The 23598-nt window shown below is 38.3% G+C and overlaps 1 protein-coding gene across 5 annotated transcripts in view; it reads right to left on the reverse strand.

Moving 5' to 3' along the window:
* CBL (Cbl proto-oncogene) overlaps positions 1–23598 on the reverse strand; it is a 119194-nt gene that overhangs the window by 59574 nt on the left and 36022 nt on the right. The window lies entirely within an intron of this gene.

A 23598-nucleotide genomic window follows, 5' to 3' on the forward strand; every position in this document is an offset into this window, starting at 1 on the left:
CTGCAGATACTGTTATACACCAAACCAGCTACTGATTATACTTATTTTCCCTTGCCTCAATAATTAATATTTATGGATTCAAAAGCCAGTTCTTGTCATACAAGTGGACTATAAAATTTCAAACCAATACATGATCAAATTTGATTGCCTAAAAGTTCTCTTTAATAGAGAGAGATTTTTCTTTCTCTTTTTAAATGTCATCCTGGAGGGTCCACCATTGTTACATCTTTGTATTTTCTGGATAAAACATTGCTCCAAAGTAACCAAGTTTCTCTAGCTCTGACTCTTCTGTAAAACGCCACCAAATTCTTTCCAATCAGCTCAGTTTTTTGGTATTTGTTTTCTTGCACTTATAACAAGTTATTCTGTTTCTAGTTCCCTATTTGTTTTCTGAAAGTATATATAAGAGTGTAATATATTCCCTAAAGGCAGTCTAAAATAATTCATATGCTAAATAGGTCAAGTATGAGATAAAAACGCAAGCACTTATCCAGTCCCTAAACTCCATTAACTGTTTTCCTCCTTGCACTTTCAGATCCTTCAATTACTGCTTCAGATCCTGGGACTTTTACTGTTTTAACAAAGAAGAAATAAAAACAGAGAAGATCAAGAATATATCACAGAAGGATTCTAAAACAGGTAACCTGGTAGAAAATCTGCAAAGCACAGATTTTTTCCCAACAGATTTTACTTGCAAGTCTTCAGCAGGACACCAGACTGCACAGTGGCATGAGCCTCAACATTTGTAAAACATCTGCTAACTGTTCATCCTTAAAGATAGACAGGTAAGAGACCATGATTCAAATGAGGTATGCTAAATTGTTGAGAACCTATATGTGTAAAGAACTATGGGCAACAGTACAAAAGAACAATGCATGACATGATAGAAAATATATGTATCACTCCCAACATTACAACAGAGCTCTTTCTGAAAGAAACACGTTTGAATCTTCTTCCTCAAAGTATCTTTCTTTGGTTTCTCCAAAGTTGTCCTCTCTTAGTTCTCCTACTTGCTTTTACAAGTTCTCCCTTTGGCTTTTCTTCCAAGTCTCTTAACAGAGCTATCTTGCAAGAACATGGCCTCTGCCATCGTCCTTTCTTTCTCCGCGTACTCTCTTGGTCCTCCTGTTGCAATCTCAAGGCTTCAAAAAACTATTTGCAAATGATCCCCAAATCTTAGGCATTGGTAGCTTTCCAACTGCCTACCACATTTCTCCATTCAAATGCTAGCGCCCTGAATGCTCAAACTAAACTCAAAAAAACATGCTCAAACTAAACTAACCTTCCTTCTCAGATCTGTCCTTTCTTCATGTTCTCTATTTCTTCATTTAATGACAACACCATCTTACTTCCCACAAGCTCAAAACCTTAGAGTCCTCTTGGCTTCACCCACTTTGCTAATTCTCCATATCTGATTTGTCAGTTTGCTGACCATTTGCTGTCAGTCCTACCTTTGAATTACATTATTTTCTAATATACATCCCTTTGCTGCCTTCACCTGCCTACTCCATCACTCAAAGTTCAGTCTCTTCCTATGCAGGTCCAATCATACCACATATGATTCTTGCCTTTTAAGGAGAGAGGGAAAAAAAAAAACAATTTCCACAGTGCCAAGGGGGCAAACTCTGAACTCAGCTTTGATTTTAAGACTTTCCACTGACCTGGATCTGACCTACCTTTCTAACTAATTTCTTTCTCATTTCTTCACTAATACAGTCAAGCCAATCTTTACCTTTTCTCATACCTCCCTTATTCACTCTCCCACCTGCGAGCCTCTGCTTATCTGTATCTTCAGAAACCAGCTAGAAGTAATCAACCTCTAAAATACAGCATTTTCACCGCAGTTCCTGTGTCATCTGAACCCATCTTGCACTGTACTTACCTGTATTCATAAGGGCTAAATCCCTTCTGGTGGGTGTTTATATCCCTTCAGACATGTGGCATAATTTCTAACCTTCTTTATACCTTCAGAAAACATCTGAGTACCTACTATGTGCTAGGCACTGGGGACGGCTATAACAATGAACTAAACAAAATTCCAGGTTTGATGGTATTTACAAGTCCCATGGGAAAACATCTTGTGTTAAGAGAAAAGTGCTTTAAAGAAAAATAAAGCAGGGTATGAGGATAGAGTCCAATACTCTATGTAGGGTTGCCATTTTAGAAGGAGTGGTCTCAGGAGTCGAAGCACTGATTCTTAAGCCAAGTCTCAAGTGAGGATGGGAAGTGACTCTTGGGAAGACAGGGCCATGTTGGCATCTTTGACTCAATTTCAAATTTTCCACTGAGAATCTACCAGGTATCCAGCACCATGCTGAATCAGAGATAAAATATACATACCAAAATAATAATGGACAGAAAGCTTTCTAAACTTGCAAAGTAAGCCACAAAAAGGGGAAAGTTATTGACCACAAGGATGTAATGGCACCAGGTACCTAAAAGCAATTTAAAGTGCTGACTAAAATAGTTACTGAAAATCGTTTTAAGACACTTGCCTACTCAAGGATGCATTCCCCCAAAAAGACAGTTTACATTTCTTTAAACCACCAGAGATGTGCACGTAAGCATCACAGTTCTTAAAAGGAAATAAGGAGTCTATAAATGCCCATAGGTCAGAGCATTGTGTAACTGATCTGAGTTGAAATTCTGTCCCAACAATATTTCAAGGCCATGGGCTTGTGGCTGATTGTCTACAATGTACACGGCAGAATTAAACCAGCTGAATCTGTCTAAACATGTTATCTTAGAACAATGATGCATGATGGATATTGGGCTTATTACACAGTAAGCAATACTTCTCAAAATTCTTGTCAGCAGTTACTTCAATTAACATGTGTCCTAACAGTTCACCAAATATCCGCAAAGGACCACAACTCTTCAATTTTGTATAAATGCCCTGAAGACAAAACTTTTCTTAAGTTCCAGTAGTAGCAGGTAGCACAGGTTTTTCTTTAACTCAGTATTTGAAGGAGGTCATTTTCACTGCCTTTACTTCTAAGCGTCTACACCCAGGTAACCACAAATTCTACGCTACAGCTTCCATCTTCCTCTTCTCTTCTCTCACGACTTCCCCCGCCATCAAATGCTGATTCAGTACGCAGTGCCAAGTTTTAAAAAGTTCAAGACTGGTGTCGGTTCTTTTCCCCTACCCAGGTCCTACTTGAGAAGCCCATGTGCCTTTATCCCTCGGGCCTGAAGAAATGGTGTACATATTTCTGTGCATCATTTCAGCTAATAAGGGGCTAAGATTTATATGTCACCAATACATAGGTGTGTGAAAAATTAAAGGAGCAATTGTAGCTCCTGTTTTAGCTTCAGAAGTAGAAAGATAAATACAGCTTGATAGGAACTGCAATCACCATTTCTGTAGATCAAGCAGGACAGTGTTGAAAAGTAGCCTTTATATGAATATGAGATAAATAGGAAACTCCTCAAATGGTGCAACAAATGAGATGATGAAAAACAAGCTCTTACAACTCTTGGCTACAAAGTACTTTGCAGAAAAAGAGGAAATGGAAAAAAGAATACAGTATGGGGAGATAAATTAACCCTTTTTATTAAAAGGTATTTACTAACATTTAAGACAAGTGCTGAGAGTAGTACCACTCTTTTGTTTTAATGAGACCACTCCATCCTTTAAATACAGTAACAGTCACAAGAAGAAAAAGAACACTGAAAAATAAGTATTAAGAGATCCAGATTTTCTGGAAAAAAAATAAAGTGATGACTTGAAAAACAATCAGTCCAATGTACTCATTAAAGACACTCTTACTTGGGGTTGTATTTTTTGAAAGTCCATTTTAATAGAGTGAAATTCTATACCTGGCAAGTATGCTCTGTTTATTCTTTCTATAAAGGAGTACCTGAAATATATAATAGTTAAGAAGACTAGAGATAGAAAATGTATTTTCTGATCTACCATTAATTTATTGTATCCTTGGGCAGTTTGACCTCTCTGGGCCTCCATTGCCTCAGATAAAGGAGCTGGAACCAGTTACTCCTGAAGACTTCTTTCCATCTATAAAAATGTATGAATTTATGCTATACCACTGATTTGAAACTGGAAAAGAAACCTTAACTTTAGCAGTTTAATATCATAATAGGATTGAAGAAAGACACAAGAGGAAACAAGTTGCTGCTTATCCTTTTGTAAATGAAGACTAGCAATTATCTAAGAAATAATAATCTTTAAAAATTCTATTTTATTTCCCTGCAAAAAACTTAAGTGAACATGTCTTATGGAATCTGTATGAACCCTATGTGGGATCTGAAAAGTTTACCTAATCTGATAACCTAAATGTTGTTATCTATTTTAACACTAGGGATTTGCCAAATCCCAGAATGTGTGGTAAATTAATTTACTTAAAAGAATTTTTTTCTGAGGAAATAACACTGAAACGTCAAACATCATCTCAGCCATTTCAAAATATTATCTCACATGAAAATGATTCGAAGACTCAGAAAAAAGCTTCTTTGATTTTTAAAAACTAATAGCTTAGGCTGAAATCATTTTAGTATTTGTGGACCTAATGATACTGTATTTCCCACAGATTAACCCTTTTAATACAATGATTAACAAACAAGCAGGGCAACATTACACAATGCCATTTTGGAGTTGTAAAATATTCCCCAAATGAGGTCACAATATAACCTATTCTTTGCTGTTCACCCATGATGTGGGCTGAAGGCCCCATATAGATGCTGATAAATCAGTCATACTGTTGAATAGTGAAATGTTTTAAGTGTTTCATTTCAGTGATACCTGTGCTGATTCTCCTATGCATTAAAATTCCAAAAAACCTTGTATGCACACACGAGTGTCATCCAAAGAATGCTGAGTGAGCACATACTGCGATGACATTTCCAACTCAAAAGCAGTGGCCTCTGTTCACAGTAATCAGCTTCAAAAATAGATACAACGGAACTCCTTTCGACAAGCTTCACAGGAAGTCAATGAAGTGCTGTCTAACACTTATCTGCTTAAACCGCTTTAAAAAAAAAAGGCAATACAAAAACCATCACCTACAAAAGGAGTTCTAAGCCAATGTATCTAAAAACATCAATGATCTTTTTAACTAAACACATACTAGGTTTGACACTATTCTCATGGGCCTGTTTTTGAGACCTTCAAGTTACATGGCAACAGATCACCATCACACAACATGAATCATCATAAGCATTCCGAGCTGATTCATAGAACTCTAAAGCTAAAGGGACACCAATCTAACTCACCAAGAAAATGGGAAGGCAGCAGACCACATGAGATCTCCAACACTCTCACACTTCTATCAAATTAATCTTAAAACACAGACTAGACCTCCTTATCCCCCCACCCCCACATGAAAATCTTCAATGACTCCCCAATAACCACCAGAAAGTTCAAACTGCTCAACTTATAAATCAAAGTCCTCACAATATGGTCCTGATTCACCATTTTAAACATATGCTACTCAATATTTCCCAAATATTCTATACTTTCCAGGGCCCCAGGCCTTCAGTGATAGTGTTACATTAACAATACATGCCCTTCTCTACCTCTCAGTTAACACTGAGTTTATTATGTATCAGTTTGCTAAACTACATGTATATCTCATTTAATTCTCATAATAATGCTTTGACACAGGAATTACTAGTCCCATTTTATAAATGAGAAACAAAGGTTTAGTGATATTAAATAACTTGCCCAAAGACATTGAGCTGGTAAGTGGCGGAGCAGGTCTGTCTGATTCAAGAGCCCAAGCTAGTTGGTGTGACACGTTATTTCCTTTCCAATGACTATGGTTACTGAAATCCTGCCCGTTCAAAGTTCCCTTCAAATGCCATCTCCTTGGGGGAATTCGCTAGTCTTCATTTAATGTCCACTTTTGAACCTTGGCACCCCTGTCAGCCCCCACCAACAGCATCTTGCTCACATTCAGCACAGGTTCTGTCACATTCTACCCTGTACCAGATGTCTTTCTCCCCAGTTGGATGATAACCCCTTCAGGGCAGAGGCAGGGAAGGTGTCTTACACACTCTTATCTACCATGCAGTAGTGAGCACACTGCCTAGCACTTAACAGGCATTCAATACATTTGCGGAACTGAATTGGAAAATTTTGCTTTATTTTTTAAATAAACTTTTTATTTTGGAATTTTAGGTTTACAGATTAAGTTGCAAATATAGTACAGATGCTTCCCATATACCCCTCATTCAGTTTCAGTTTCCCTTTATACACCATCTTACATTACTGTGGTACATCTGTCAAAACTAAAAACCAACATGAGCATCGCCCTGTTAACTAATAAGCCCCAGACTTCAATCGGGTTTCAGCAGTTTTTCTATTCATGTCCTCATCTGTTCCACGAACCAATCTAGGACAGTACAGTACACTTATTCCTCTCCTTGGTCTCCTCCAGTCTGTGATAATTTCTTAGTCTTTGATTTTCATGACCTTAATAGTTCTGAGTAGTACTGGTCTGGCACCTCTTGATTTGTGTTTAGCTAATGTTCTCATTTTGACTGGGGTTAGGAATTTACAGAAAGAATACCCCAAAAGTGAAGCACCCTTCTCCTCACACCATGTTGGGGGTATGTGAAGGCCAAGTGGTATCAGTGGTGATGTTAACCTTGGCCACATGGTCAGGGAGGGAGGGTCTGGCATGCTTTTCCACTGCATAGTTAGTACTGGAAAAGATTTTTCACATACATATTCCTTCTTTCTTAACTCATTAAAATAGATCACTCATACTAGAGTCAATATTTTTAAATGATTATAGTTGACCATTGAACAACATGGGTTATAACTGAATGGGCCCACTGCTACATGGATTTTTTTCAATAAATAATTAGAAAATTCTTTGGCGATTTACAACAATTTGAAAACACATTTTCTTTTATCCAGCTTTCTTTATTGTAAGAATTCAGTATATAATACATGTAACAAACAAAGTATGTGTTATATCACCCATTTGTTATCAGTAAGGCTTCCAGTCAACAGCAGGCTATTCACGGCTTTTGGGGAGCCACACATTACACATGAACTTTCAAATGCGGAGGTAGGGGCAGGGAGTGGGGAGAGTGTTAGAGCTCTTACCCCCTGCATTCTTCAAGGCTCAGCTGTATTTCCTAAAGAGCTCAAAAATCTAATCAGACTGTTCCACAGTGAAAAAGTGGCATCTCTGCCTTCATACTGCATCTGTCTCCTTTGCTGCCTAATCTCTGGGTCAAAAGGCTTCTGCTCAGCCCTGCAGCCCTGCAGCCCTGCACATGGGCTGTTCATCACCAAAAGGGAATTTTGCTCATGGCTTAAGATTGATACAAACAGCCCCTTACCTAAAACTCACCTTCCCTGAGGAGACAAAGAAGTATGTACAAAAATGATGACTGGTTTGTCAAGGACTTAGGGGAACATCATGGCCTGTCCCATGTCAACAAAATGACTAGTGTCAACTAACTGAGGACAGGAATTTCACAGCCCCCCTCAGTCCCTTGCTGACGTCCAGATGGCTGAGGTTGATTGTCACCTTCTGACCTCAACTCCCTTCTGCTCCCCCCTCCCTAATATAAAAGAAGCTTGAAATCAGCCAAGTGAAGGGGATGCTTTAGGATATTAGTCTGCCATCTTCTCAGTCTGCTGGCTTTCTGAATAAAGTCAATTTCCTTGCCCCAACACATTGTTTTCTCAACTTACTGGCACATCGTGTGCTGAATGGCACAACCTTAGACTCAGTAACAAAACTTCTCTGTACTTCAAAATAATCTTTGAATTTACTCAAGTTTTGAAAGACAACTATGTAAGTAACACTCACTGGAGCATTTGTCTGCAGCTAAAAGTGTATTGCCCTTGAGAATGATTACTACTTCTCTCTACCAATTCCTTAACAAATACACAAATGCATAAATAACATAATGCAGAAATCTATGAAACTTCTCCTACTCTCCCCCAAGCAAATGATAAAAAACACCAAGCACCTTTCAGAAAGCTCATCCTATGCACTTAAAAATAAATTTAAAAATATATGGATACATAGACAGAACAAATTATACTGACCAAGAGACAGCTCTGACAGAATCTAATCAAGTATGTATAAAGTCTGGTTGTCATTAATTATTTAACTCCTGAATATATGACACACACATTTAAATATATAGTTTCTCTAGGGGAAAAAAAAAAGTACAGAGAGCACTAAACTTTGCTATTCTCAAAACTTGGGAAAAAGAACATGGAATTTCCTACATCTATTTGAATCTAAGACTGTAGGGATCAAAACCAGAGAAACCTTCATCACCACCATTTTCTTCAATGTATTTTCCATGAAAAATAATCCTTCTCCAGTTCAAGACTGTGTCTCTACAGAACTCTGGTGTTAATATTTAGGTATTTAGTTAGTAATATTTTAGTAATTGATATTTAGTAGTATTTTATTGAATTTAACGTGCTTTTACCAAGAAGCTCATCTGGTAAGACTGCTGACCCTGCTGGGAATGGAGCTGTCTGACTGATCCCCTTTCATAAGACAGCCGAACTCAGAGGGAGCTTCGAGAGGACCTGGAGTCCTCCTCCTGTGAGGGATGCAGGCGGAGTGCAGGGCGGAGCTGGAAGAGCAGGAAAGAATAGTGGAGGCGGTCTCTTTTACAAAAAGCAGAAGAAATCTACGCAAAAGGTATTTGGAAATACTGGGCATACCCCCAAGTGAGCGATATCTATCTTTATAAGAAAATTGTGCTGATCTTTTAGTTTTTCTCGCTTAAGGTAGAAATTAATGCCATCGCTTTGAAATCCAATCTTTGTTTCTTAGTGAAACTTGATGAAAACAAATTTAGTATCTCAGCATTCTTCTGAGATTCTAAAATTTTAGAGGTTCTTACACCCATTCAGTGGTATCTATCATACTTCCCAACAGGAAAACTTACATAGAACTTGTATACTAGAGCCACTATGCAAAAGTAAACAACATCTACTATGTTCATTAAATTCAGTAAAATGCATCATATGTGATAAAATGTCAGTATTGCCAAAATGCAGAGGTATATTCATGAATGGGGAAAATAAAAGAATAAATAAATGGAGAGAAAATCACAAGTAAATCTTAAGTAAAAAACAAATTTAAAAGCTAAGTAAAAAAGCAAACATTGAATTACTAAAGATCTTCAGAATGCACGATTAAAATCTAAGAGACAAAAATATAGAAGGCATTGTGATCAAAACCGAAAGTTTCTGTGATATGACTGCCCTTGCACTGTTCACCATGTAAGAACTTATTCACTATGTAAGAACTTGTTCACCACGTAAGAACTTGTTCGTTATGCTTCAGAAGATTGGAGACTGTTGAGAATTAGGCTTGGGGTTGATTAATGATTGTGCATTGAGTCTCCTATACAGAATTTTATTGTTGTTAACAACCATTTGATCAATAAATATGAGAGATGCCCTCTCAAAAAAAATATATATATATATATAGAAGGCATTTTAATAACACAATAAACCCTATTCCAATAACTTATTTGTTAGAAAAAGTTGCTTATAAGTAATAAACTACTAATTTATTCACTCCATTAATACTGAGTACCTGCTGTGTTAAGCACTGTCTTAAACCTGTAAGTCTGGGGAAATGGACTATTTCAAACTCTGATTAACCAACAACCACTAAACACAGCAGTAAAAAAATCCACTCCCCACCCTCGCACACAGACATAGTTATGCACGCATGGGAGCACAAGCGTGCACATTAGACCACGACAGTGTTGCAGAAGAATTTTTGCTAAATATTCCCCACAAAAGTGAATTCTTATTTTTATTACAAACTCTTCACACATAAGAAGAACACATTTTGATTGTTTCTATAATCAAAGACCATGAGAAAAAGAGTATATGCCAGTTACACTTACCAACAGATGAAAAAACCCTAACTGATCATTAAATAGAACCCGGTGAAGTATTACAAATATATATACCATTGCAAACTAAGGTTTATTTTTACCTAAGCAATGCAAGCATAGTTTAATTACACAAATCTATTAACATAATTCACTGCAATATCTGAGTAAAGGAAAAAAAGACATATTCATTTTATAGAGCCTATGACTTGTTTCATTTTTTTGGTTTTCTTTTTTTCTAAGCCAATGACTTTTTAGTTCTGTTACCACCTTAGTCCAAGCCGCCATCATCTCACCTGGATGACTGCATCTGACTCCTGCATTTGACTTCTTGTTCTCGCTGGGTTGCCTGGCAATGAGCTAATTAGGACCAGGAGTTTAACCTTCCCTCTGGTAAGAGGGGTTTCTCCCCAGCATCCTTCAGAAGGGCCACCTTCTTCTCAAGGTACCAAGCAGCTGGTTCTCAGCATCTCCTGTAAACAGGTGGTACTCAAACTCACACTTCTTACCTCACCTATCACATTCACCCCCATAAAAAGAGAGAATGGGGTGGGTTGGGGTAGAGTCCCTCTCCCAAAGCCCAGGCTCATGGTACAGCCAGCTGGCCAACCAAGCACTCTTCTCCACAGGACACCAGGAGAACAGGGGGTCTGTACCTGCCATCCTTGCCCCATGAATTCCACCCTGACATGTATTCACCTGGAGTCTGTTGAGAGCAAGTTCTCAAAAATACCTGCTTAATAAACACTTGCATAAAGACAACTTCAGTAGCCTTTGAATTATGACGTTACTTTTTTAAAAATTATGGTGAAATTACATAAAATTGACCATGTTAACCATTTTTAACCATGTACAGTTAAGTGGATATGACATTTCCTTTAACACTTTTCTTCTTTCCATAGTTTTTCAAAGTATACCTGATTTTTTTTTTTGAGAGGGCATCTCTCATATTTATTGATCAAATGGTTGTTAACAACAATAAAATTCTGTATAGGGGAGTCAATGCTCAATGCACAATCATTAATCCATCTCAAGCCTAATTCTCGTCAGTCTCCAATCTTCTGAAGCATAACGAACAAGTTCTTACATGGTGAACAAATTCTTACACAGTGAATAAGTTCTTACATGGTGAACAGTACAAGGGCAGTCATCACAGAAACTTTCGGTTTTGATCACGCATTATGAACTATAAACAATCAGGTCAAATATGAATATTCGTTTGATTTTAATACTTGATTTATATGTGGATCCCACATTTCTCCCTCTATTATTATTATTAATAAAATGCTGAAGTGGTAGGTAGATGCAAGATAAAGGTAGAAAACATAGTTTAGTGTTGTAAGAGAGCAATTGTAGATGATCAGGTGTGTGCCTGTAGACTATGTGTTAATCCAAGCTAGACAAGGGCATTAAAACATCCACGGATGCAGAAGATTTCTATCAAAACAGGGAGGGGGGTGAGGTTCTAAGCCTCACCACTGTTGATCCCCAATTTCTCACCTGATGGCCCCCCTGCGACTGTGCCTGTCTTAGGTTGTTCCTCCCTTGAGGAATCTTACCCGTCTCTGGCTAACCAGTCATCTTCCGGGGCCATACAGGGAGATGTCAAGTTGGTAAGTGAGAGAGAAGCCATATTGTTTGAAAAGGTTAGCTTTTTACTTCTTTGCAGATTTATGCCCTGTGGCTTCTATGCCCAGCATTTGTCTTGAGGTATCTTTACCACTTGAAGGAATTACGATACTCGGTAAATTCGATATGAGGCACGAATTCTATTTAAGGGTTGTAATTAGGAAGGAAGAAGAAAAGCTATAGAGGTAGCAGATGGAAGAAAACATGGCAAGATTGATTATTTCTTTGACATATCTTCTTGTAGAGTAACTTAAGCATGTATAGGTTTAAAACCACTAACTAAATTGCACACACACATCAACATAATAGGAATACAGTTACATAACCAAAGCAGATCTATAATTACCAGCCATCTCCAGTGAAGCCAAGAAAACCAGTTAGACACCCTAGGCATTTGTGAAAATTTGTCTATGATATGATGGATATTCTCCAACTGTATTTGAACAGTCTGAGAGAAATCAGACAAATTAAAACAACCCATTCCTGGGAACTGTTCACATCCCATATGTTCTTTTAACCGTAGATAGTCTGTAGTCGTAAGATTTTGAAGCGCTACAACTTGCACTTCTCCTAATTCTTGGTTGAGTTCCAACAGTATAGATCCAGTCAAATTTGTTGTTTTACTGTATGCACAGGCCAGCTTAGATATCTCCTTCTTCATTCCAATGGCAAGTCCAGGAACCGGTGGGATGGATGCAGCTACAACTGCAGCATTGCCTGGATCTTTGTTGAGGTTTTTTGATGATCATCTTCTGGTATGAGTCTTCCAGAGAGTGCTGATGTTGGAAGTTCTTCTTCATATCGTATCTTAGTTCATTTTCTGGGTAGCCAAATTAGGCTTTGATCCTCTGTATAAACACAAACAGACCCTTTGCCCACACTTTGATATGCCCTTTATACCACTGTGCAGAACTCATTGGAGGTAACCACACAGGAACTGCTTTTTTTTTTTTAAGAGAAAGGAATATTATCAGAAAAGTGTACCTCCATAGCTGATCATCTGACACCCTTTAAGTGATCAAAATTAAGGATATTTAAAGCATGCGTTAATCGTTGATTTACCATTAGTTTTATCCTATCAAGGAGTAATCCCCCTTTTCTTTCTTTCTTTTTTTTTAATCTTTAATCTACACTTACATGAAGAATATTATGTATACTAGGCTCTCCCCTATACCAGGTCCCCCCTATAAACCACTTTACAGTCACTGTCCATCACCATAGCAAAATGTTGTAGAATCACTATTTGTCTTCTCTGTGTTGTACAGCCCTCCCCTTTCTCCCTCCCCTCCATGCATGCTAATCTTAATACCCCTCTTCTTACCCCCACCTTATCCCACCTTACCCATCCATCCTCCCTAGTCCCTTTGCCTTTGGTACCTGTTAGTCCATTCTTGGGTTCTGTAATTCCGCTGCTGTTTTGTTCCTTCAGTTTTTCCTTTGTTCTTATACTCCACAGATGAGTGAAATCATCTGGTATTTCTCTTTCTCCACTTGGCTTATTTCACTGAGCATAATACCCTCCAGGTCCATCCATGTTGCTGCAAATGGTAGGATTTGCCCTCTTCTTATGGCTGAGTAGTATTCCATTGTGTATATGTACCACATCTTCTTTATCCATTCATCTACCGATGGACATTTAGGTTGCTTCCAATTCTTGGCTATTGTAAATAGTGCTGCGATAAACATGGGGGTGCATCTGTCTTTCTCAAACTTGATTGCTGCATTCTTAGGGTAAATTCCTAGGAGTGGAATTCCTGGGTCAAATGGTAAGTCTGTTTTGAGCATTCTGATGAACCTCCATACTGCTTTCCACAATGGTTGAACTAGTTTACATTCCCACCAGCAGTGCAGGAGGGTTCCCCTTTCTCCACAGCCTCGCCAACATTTGTTGTTGTTTGTCTTTTGGATGGCAGCCATCCTTACTGGTGTGAGGTGATATCTCATTGTAGTTTTAATTTGCATTTCTCTGATTATTAGTGATGTGGAGCATCTTTTCATGTGAATGTTGGCCATCTGTATTTCTTTATTGGAGAACTGTCTGTTCAGTTCCTCTGCCCATTTTTTCATTGGATTATTTGTTTTTTGTTTGTTGAGGCATGTGAGCTCTTTATATATTTTGGACGTCAAGCCTTTATCGGATCTGTCATTTACAAATATATTCTCCCATACTGTAGGGTTCCTTTTTGTTCTATTGATGGTGTCTTTTGCTGTACAGAAGCTTTTCAGCTTAATATACTCCCACTTGTTCATTTTTGCTGTTGTTTTCGTTGCCCGGGGAGATATGTTCAAGAAGAGGTCACTCATGTTTATGTCTAAAAGGTTTCTGCCTATGTTTTTTTCTAAAAGTTTTATGGTTTCATGACTTACATTCAGGTCTTTGATCCATTTTGAATTTACTTTTGTGTATGTGGTTAGACAATGGTCCAGTTTCATTCTCCTACATGTAGCTGTCCAGTTTTGCCAGCACCATCTGTTGAAGAGACTGTCATTTCGCCATTGTATGTCCATGGCTCCTTTATCAAATATTAATTGACCATATATGTTTGGGTTAATTTCTGGAGTCTCTAATCTGTTCCACTGGTCTGTGGCTCTGTTCTTGTGCCAGTGCCAAATTGTCTTGATTACTATGGCTTTGTAGTAGAGCTTGAAGTTGGGGAGTGAGATCCCCCCTACTTTATTCTTCTTTTTCAGGATTGCCTTGGCTATTCGGGGTCTTTGGTGTTTCCATATGAATTTTTGAATTATTTGCTCCAGTTCATTGAAGAATGTTGCTGGTAATTTGATAGGGATTGCATCAAATCTGTATATTGCTTTGGGCAGGATGGCCATTTTGACGATATTAATTATTCCTAGCCATGAGCATGGGATGAGTTTCCATTTGTTAGTGTCCCCTTTAATTTCTCTTAAGAGTGACTTGTAGTTTTCAGGGTATAGGCCTTTTACTTCTTTGGTTAGGTTTATTCCTAGGTATTTTATTCTTTTTGATGCAATGGTGAATGGAATTGTTTTCCTGATTTCTCTTTCTGTTGGTTCATTGTTAGTGTATAGGAAAGCTACAGATTTCTGTGTGTTAATTTTATATCCTGCAACTTTGCTGTATTCTGATATCAGTTCTAGTAGTTTTGGAGTGGAGTTTTTAGGGTTTTTTATGTACAATATCATATCATCTGCAAATAGTGACAGTTTAACTTCTTCTTTACCAATCTGGATTCCTTGTATTTCTTTGTTTTGTCTGATTGCCATGGCTAGGACCTCTAGTACTATGTTAAATAACAGTGGGGAGAGTGGGCATCCCTGTCTAGTTCCCGATCTCAGAGGAAATGCTTTTAGCTTCTCGCTGTTCAGTATAATGTTGAGGTACTTGCCCTCTATTCCCATTTTGCTGAGAGTTTTTATCATGAATGGATGTTGAATTTTGTCAAATGCTTTTTCAGCATCTATGGAGATGATCATGTGGTTTTTGTCTTTCTTTCTGTTGATGTGGTGGATGATGTTGATGGATTTTCGAATGTTGTACCATCCTTGCATCCCTGGGATGAATCCCACTTGGTCATGGTGTATGATCCTTTTGATATGCTGTTGAATTCTGTTTGCTAATATTTTATTGAGTATTTTTGCATCTACATTCATCAGGGATATTGGTCTGTAATTTTCTTTTTTGGTGGGGTCTTTGCCTGGTTTTGGTATTAGGGTGATGTTGGCTTCATAGAATGAGGTTGGGAGTATTCCCTCCTCTTCTATTTTTTGGAACACTTTGAGGAGAATGGGTATTATGTCTTCTCTGTGTGTCTGATAAAATTCCAAGGTAAATCCATCCAGCCCCGGGGTTTTGTTCTTGGGTAGTATTTTGATTATCATTTCAATTTCTTTGCTCATAATTGGTTTAACTTTTGTGTTTCTTCCTTGGTCAGTCTTGGAAGGTTGTATTTTTCTAGGAAGTTGTCCATTTTTTCTAGGTTTTCCAGCTTGTTGGCATATAGGTTTTCACAATAGTCTTTAATAATTCTTTGTATTTCTGTGGAGTCTGTCGTGATTTTTCCGTTCTCATTTCTGATTCTGTTGATTTGTGTTGATTCTCTTTTTCTCTTAATAAGTTTGGCTAGAGGCTTATCTATTTTGTTTATTTTCTCAAAGAACCAGCTCTTGGTTTCATTGATTTTTGCTATTGTTTTATTCTTCTCAATTTTATTTCTTCTCTGATCTTTATTATGTCCCTCCTTCTGCTGACTTTAGGCCTCATTTGTTCTTCTTTTTCCAGTTTCGATAATTGTGATTAAGTTAGACTATTCATTTGGGATTGTTCTTCCTTCTTCAAGTGTGCCTGGATCACTATATACTTTCCTCTTAAGACTGCTTTCGCTGTGTCCCACAGAAGTTGGAGCTTTGTGTTGTTGTTGTCATTTGTTTCTATATATTCCTTGATCTCTATTTTGATTTGTTCATTGATCCATTGATTATTTAGAAGCATGTTGTTAAGCCTCCATGTGTTTGTGAGCCTTTTTGTTTTCTTTGTAGAAGTTATTTCTAGTTTTATACCTTTGCGGTCTGAAAAATTGGTTGGTAGAATTTCAATATTTTGGAATTTACTGAGGCTCTTTTTGTGAGCTAGCATGTATGTGGTCTATTCTGGAGAATGTTCCATGTACACTTGAGAAGAATGTATATCCTGTTGCTTTTGGATGTAGAGTTCTATAGATGTCTATTAGGTCCATCTGTTCTAGTGTATTGTTCAGTGCCTCTGTGTCCTTACTTATTTTCTGCCCGGTGGATCTATCCTTCGGGGTGAGTGGTGTGTTGAAGTCTCCTAAAATGAATGCATTGCAGTCTATTTCCCTCTTTAGTTCTGTTAGTATTTGTTTCACATATGCTGGTGCTCCTGTGTTGGGTGCATATATATTTAGAATGGTTATATCCTCTTGTTGGACTGAGCCCTTTACCATTATGTAGTGTCTTTCTTTATCTCTTGTTACTTTCTTAGTTTTGAAGTCTATTTTGTCTGATATTAGTACTGCAACCCCTGCTTTCTTCTCACTGTTGTTTGCCTGAAATATGTTTTTCCATCCCTTGACTTTTAGTCTGTACATGTCTTTGGGTTTAAGGTGAGTTTCTTGTAAGCAGGATATAGATGGGTCTTGCTTTTTTATCCATTCTATTACTCTGTGTCTTTTGATTGGTGCATTAAATCCATTTACATTTAGGGTGACTACTGAGAGATATGTACTTATTGCCATTGCAGGCTTTAAATTCGTGGTTACCAAAGGTTCAAGGTTAGCCTCTTTAGTATCTTACTGCCTAACTTAGCTCGCTTATTGAGCTGTTATATACACTGTCTGGAGATTCTTTTCTTCTCTCCCTTCTTATTCCTCCTCCTCCATTCTTCATATGTTGTGTGTTTTGTTCTGTGCTCTTTTTAGGAGTGCTCCCATCTAGAGCAGTCCCTGTAAGATGCTCTGTAGAGGTGGTTTGTGGGAAGCAAATTCCCTCAGCTTTTGCTTGTCTGGGAATTGTTTAATCCTGCCATCATATTTAAATGATAGTCGTGCTGGATACAGTACCCTTGGTTCAAGGCCCTTCTGTTTCATTGCATTAAATATATCATGCCATTCTCTTCTGGCCTGTAGGGTTTCTGTCGAGAAGTCTGTTAGCCTGATGGGTTTTACTTTATAGGTGACGTTTTTCTCCCTAGCTGCCTTTAAAACTCTTTCCTTGTCCTTGATCCTTGCCATTTTAGTTATTATGTGTCTTGGTGTTGTCCTCCTTGGATACTTTCTGTAGGGCGTTCTGTGTATTTCTGTGGTCTGTTCGATTATTTCCTCCCCCAGTTTGGGGAAGTTTTCAGCAATTATTTCTTCAAAGAGACTTTCTATCCCTTTTCCTCTCTCTTCTTCTTCTGGTACCCCTATAATACGGATATTGTTCCTTTTGGATTGGTCACATAGTTCTCTTAGTATTGTTTCATTCCTGGAGATCCTTTTATCTCTCTCTATGTCGGCTTCTATGCATTCCTGTTCTCTGGTTTCTATTCCTTCAATGGCCTCTTGCATCTTATCCACTCTGTTTATAAATCCTTCCAGGGTTTGTTTCACTTCTGTGATCTCCTTCTTGACATCTGTGATCTCCCTCCGAACTTCATCCCTTAGCTCTTGTATATTTCTCTGCATCTCTGTCAGCATGTTCATGATTTTTATTTTGAATTCTTTTTCAGGAAGACTGGTTAGGTCTGTCTCCTTCTCAGGTGTTGTCTCTGTGATCTTTGTCTGCCTGTAGTTTTGCCTTTTCATGGTAGACAGTTTGCAGAGCTGGTACGAGTGACAGCTGGAAGAGCTTTCCTTCTTGTTGGTTTGTGGCCTTTCTCTCCCCCTTCGCAAGGCGCTGGGTTCTCGCAGGTGTGGATGTGGTCTGGATGTTGTCCTGTGTCCTCTGGTTCTATTTTAGGAAGAGTTGTCTTTGTTATATTTTCATAGATATATGTGGTTTTGGGAGGAGATTGCTGCTGCTCTACTCATGCTGCCATCTTGGCTCCGCCCTTGCCTGATTTTTTTAATAAAATAAAATACATAGATCCTGCTTTCTGTGAGCTAGAGATTATTCTAAGTGCCTTCTAAATGACTTATTTATATAACACAACAATCCACAAAAGACCTTTAAATGAGATATCTGAGGCAAAGAGGAGCAGATGCTAAGGTCCTATAGACAGTAAATGGCAAAGGAATCCAGCAGGCCCACCCAGCTCAGGCACATGGTCTGGTACCTAACATCCACCTCTCCATCACGTGTACACGGCCTTAATGCCGCTGCCCAATACTCCGCCTTTCCTGACCTGTAAATGTGCCAATGAGGGCAAATGCCTGAGAAACTGTGCCAGAAGCAGTGCCTTAATCTCTCAGGATCTACAAGTTAAGATCTCATCTATAAAATCTTGATCTAGTGATGAAAAAATAAAATAGATAATATTCAGTCATATGTAGGCCTAAGAGTCTTGCACAAAGGTTCCTGGCAAGAGAACTTAGCTCACTGTTAACACAAACAGCACTGGAAGATTTTCTTTCTTTAGTGATTTTTTTAATCATGCTCTTTTGAAGTTAGAAGAGGAGAAGAGAAGAAAAGGATCACTATTATCTGGTTCAAATTTACAGAGAAAATAAACTAATTATTTTAAATGTAAATAATCTGGGAAAAATACTATAAGAATAAAACTGTTCTATTCAGTATTTAAAATTTCTTACTTTATTCAAATATTTAAAACATTTTATTCAAATAGTTAATATTTAAAACAAATATTAACTCTGAATTTCCATCATCTAGGTATATATTAGACACTAAGCTGGGTGAGCGTTTTCCATGTAAAAGGAATAGGGGGAGGGCTTAAACAAATGGAGGAAAGAAAAATGCTAATGGAAGTTTTTTTACTCCATTTCTTTAACAAATTTAAAACAATGGATTTAAGATTTCTAAAGAAAACTCGTATTTCAAATCTAATGCATAGTAAGTAAAAGTGAAAAAAACAAGTAAGTTGCCAGGATTCAAGTTCCCAACGCTCTCACATGCTCATACTGCTAGATATCTCTCCATAGAGCATTCACTGCTTTGTATACTACAGCCTGGCAAAAAAGATGTTCTCGTAAGCCAACTTTTGAGCTCATTCTTTTAGACGTTCTAATTTAAATGCAGTTGTAGACTGCACAACTATTATGGGTTAGAGCAAGTCTTGGCTGGCACTTAGAGCAAAGTGATTAGAAAAGCCTTTGCACATTGTACTTGACACTCACTGCCTGCTCCTCTATAATGCTCTGGTTTTATAAGTTATCACTGATTCTTTGAAGGGAGATAAGGGAGGGTATCTTTGTATCCCCTCTCTCTGTATTTGCATAATCAAGCCTCTTTGTTCCATTACAAATATTTTGACCATATGACTCACTTATATGTGGATCTAAAAGAAAACAAAACAAATGAACAAAACAGAAATAGACTCATAAAGACACTGAGAAGAGACTGGTAGTTACCTTGGCGGAGGGGCTGGGGTGGGCGAAAACAGGTTAAGGGGATAAAGAGGCACAAAATCTCAATTAAAATATAAATTAGTCACCGGGATGAAAGTATAGCATTGAGAATATAGTCAGTAATACTGTAATATCTTCCTATGTAGAAAGTAACTACACTAATTGGGGTGAGCATATAATAATGTGGATAACTGTCAAATCACTTGTATAGTTACATAGTTGAAGCCAATGTAATATAGTATATCAACTATACTTCAATAAAATTAAAAAATTAAAAAATAAATATTGAGTGAAATTCTCATTATGCCTATTAAAACATGTTTTAAGTACTCTAAGTCTATGTAGTTTACTCACTGCATGTGCAGCTCCAAGGGATCATTTCTGTAATGTGGAGTGGAAGGTACAGTCACCATTCCTTTACCTCCAAAGAAAGAAAACCTAAGTAATTGGTGATAAACATTTGGTAGACTAGCTTTAAAAAAAGAAGAAGAAAAAAAAAAAGGCTTGGGCACTTACTAGCTACATGTACTTGGGAAACTTATTCTAACTCTCCGAGCCTCATTTCCACATCTATAAAGTGAAAACACTGTGCTTACATAAAAGCAAAGGCTATGTTCATTTTGCTCAACAATGAGTACAGAGTGCTTAGCAAATAGAAAGCGCCCAGTGAGTATGTGTTGTAAGATAGGGAGGGAGTGGAGAAGACTAGATTAGGTAAGTTTTGAACTTTTCAGCCATACAGAAAGCATGTGACGAGTATCAACTGCATCTGAATTTGAAAAAATCCCAAATTAAATGTTAGACTTGAGACTCCTGCTTTCAGCCACGACAGAATTGCAAGGACTGGGATTTACCCTCCCACGTGAAAGATCTGGACAAAATATATGAAATGATGGTTTTTAGACATTGGAAATCAGGCAGCAGAGGACTGTGATCCCAGAAGGAGGGGAAACTAATGATGTGACCCCTGTGGCTGGCCGAAAATTACTGCTGGAGAGCTTCCAGGCCTCAGCACTGGGAAGGGGGGCCCCGGCAGAATCGGTCTGGCCCTCTGAACCGAGAAGACCTCCATCTCTCTGAACTGTAAGTCTGGAGAAGCCATGTGCAGTGTATGGCAGGAAAGAGCTACACAGAGTGAGCGAGCTCAGGAGACGTACAGAGGGGGCCTTCTCAGCACTGATAAGCACAGAAAAGTACCGAGGCTGGGGAGAGAAACACCTGAAGGGAGTGGAGGGGGTTCTTGTACTCAGAGCGTGGGAGGGGGAGAATCAGCTCATACTCCAAGTAATTCAGCTGTATCGCAGAACAAAGCTCAAGCATATTTACATGAACACAGGAGTATCCAGCACCTCACAAGGCAAAACTAACAGTGTGTGGCACCCAATCAAAAATTACCAACCATGTGATGAAGCAAGAAAATATGATTCTTACTGAGGATAAAAATACAACAAAAGAATTAAATGTGTGAGCCACACAGATGATAGAATTAACAGACAAGGATATCAAAATAGTTATGAGTATATTCCACATATACAAAAAGTAGTAGAGAAACACTTGCACATGTTAAGTAGAGATGAAAACTAAAATGGATGGGATTAGCAACAGATTATATACCTCAGAAGAAAAGGTTAATTACTTTTGAGGACAGAGTAACAGAAACCAACTGAAATAAAACACTGAGGAAAAAATGAGTAGAGCCATCAGTGGCCTATGGGACAACATCAAGTAGCCAAATACAAAAAGAGTTAGTTCCCTGAAGGAGAAGGAAGAGGAAAAAAAAAATTCTTAAGAAATCAAAGAAGAAATTTCTAAACTTGATGAAAACTCTAAATCTTACACTGAAAAAGTACAGAGAGCAAATTATGATGCTCTCACACCTCTTTCCCAAGACCAAGGAAGACACTTCTATTCCACCCTGGAACTTTTTCCCACCGAACCCCTCAACATAGCATCTAAGCATGGGGCCAGGCACTTATTAAAATCTATTTACCAGCTTGACTATTTGATATTCTGTTCCTTTAAAATGTATAATGGCTCAACCACAAGAAAGGCATGATGTGCCTGCTTGCTGACAGTATAATATCATGAAAAGCCTACTCTTTAAGAGGTTAGAGGAACTGCATCAAAATGACAGTAGCATTAATCATTTTTCTTTCACTACATTTTCAACTCCCTATCATGTGGCTACAGCATTTAAAAACGTGTGCATCAATACAGTGCTTCTCAGAGGGTGCTACACAGTCCCTGGGGATCCTTGAGACCCTTCCAGAGGGTCTGCAATTTTAAATTATTTCCATGGTTCTAAGATACCCCATGATTTTCTTTCCCACTGTGCTGACAGGACTAAGGCAGCGGTGGTAAGACTGCCAGTGCCTTAGAATGAACCAAGACAGTAGCACTAAACCGTACATGTAGGCACTATATTCTTCACAGCTTACAGTCAACACACCAAATACCAGGTGCACTTAAGAATGTTCTTGATGAAGCAGGAAAGATCAACTGTATTAAATCTAAGCTGTTTTGAGGACATGTTTTTTGAATATTCTGTGTGCCAAAAATGAGAAGTACACACAAAGCACTTCTGTGTAACGATGGCTGACATCAGGAAAAGCACTTGTGCAATGTTTAAATTGCTAGTGGAAGTAGTTGTTTTTTTTCGGGGGACACCTTTTTTGCAAACCATTTAAATCCTTTTTTAAGTCTATAATTCAGTAGCATTAAGTGCATTCACAATGTTGTGTAACCACCACCACCACCACCCATTTCCAGGTTTTCCATCATCCCAAACAGAAATGTTAACAGTAACTGCCTATTCTCCTGCTGCCCAGCCCTGGGTAATCTCTGTTCTCCTTTCTGTCTCTGTGAATTTGCCTATGCTAGACACCCAAATATGAATATTCATTTGATTTTTGTACTTGATTTATATGTTGATCCCACATTTCTCCTATTATTATTATTATTTTTATTTTTAATAAAATCATGTAAGTGGATCATACAGTATCAGATTATTCTTTTGTGTCTGGCTTGTTTCACGCCATCTCCAGTGAAGCCAAGAAAACCATTTAGGCACCCTAGGCATTTGTGAAAATTTATCTATGATATGATGGATATTTTCCAACTGTACTTGAACCATCAGACAAATTAAAGCAGCCCATTTCTGGGATCTGTTCACATCCCATATGTTCTTTTAACCATAGATAGTCTATAGTCATGAGATTTTGGGGTGCTACAACTTGCACCCCTCCCAACTCCTGGTTGAGTTCCAACAGTACAGATCCAGTCAAATTCGTTGTCTCACTGTATGCACATGCCAGCCTAGACATCTCCCTCCTCCTTCTCATGGCAAGTCCAGGAGATGGTGGGCTGGATGCAGCCACAACCGCAGCATCGTCCGGATCCCTGTGGAGGCTTTTTGATGATCATCCCCCGGCACGAGTCCTCCAGAGAGTGCTGATGCCGGAAGCTCCTCCTCATATCGTATCTTAGTTCATTTTCTGGGTATCCAAGCTAGGCCTTGATCTTCTGCGTAGAAACAAACAGACCCTTTGCCCACACTTTGACATGCCCTCTATACCACTGTGCAGAACTCATTGGAGGTCAGCACACAGTAACTGCTTTTTTTTTTTTTTTTTAATTAAGAGAAAGGAATATTATCAGAAAAGAGTACCTCCATAGCTGATCATCTGACACCCTTTAAGTGATCAACATTAAGGATATTTAAAGCATGCGTTGATCTTTGATTTACCAATAGTTTTATCCTGTTAAGGAGTAATCCCCCTTTTCTTTCTTTCTTTCTTTTTTTTTTTTTTTAAATTTTTAATCTACACTTACCTGAAGAATACTATGTTTACTATGCTCTCCCCTATATCAGGTCCCCCCTAACAACCACATTACGGTTACTGTCCATCAGCTTAGCAAAATGTTGTAGAGTCACTACTTGTCCTCTCTGTGTTGTGCAGCCCACCCTCCCCTTTCTCCCTCCCCCCCATGCATGCTAATCTTAATACCCCCCTTCTTCTCCCCCCCCCTTATCCCTCCCTGCCCACCCATCCTCCCCAGTTCCTTTCCCTTTGGTACCTGTTAGTCCATTTTTGGGTTCTGTAATTCTGCT

This window comes from Manis javanica, chromosome 6 (genome assembly GCF_040802235.1).
Source record: "Manis javanica isolate MJ-LG chromosome 6, MJ_LKY, whole genome shotgun sequence".
In the NCBI taxonomy this organism is placed as follows: Eukaryota; Metazoa; Chordata; class Mammalia; order Pholidota; family Manidae; genus Manis; species Manis javanica.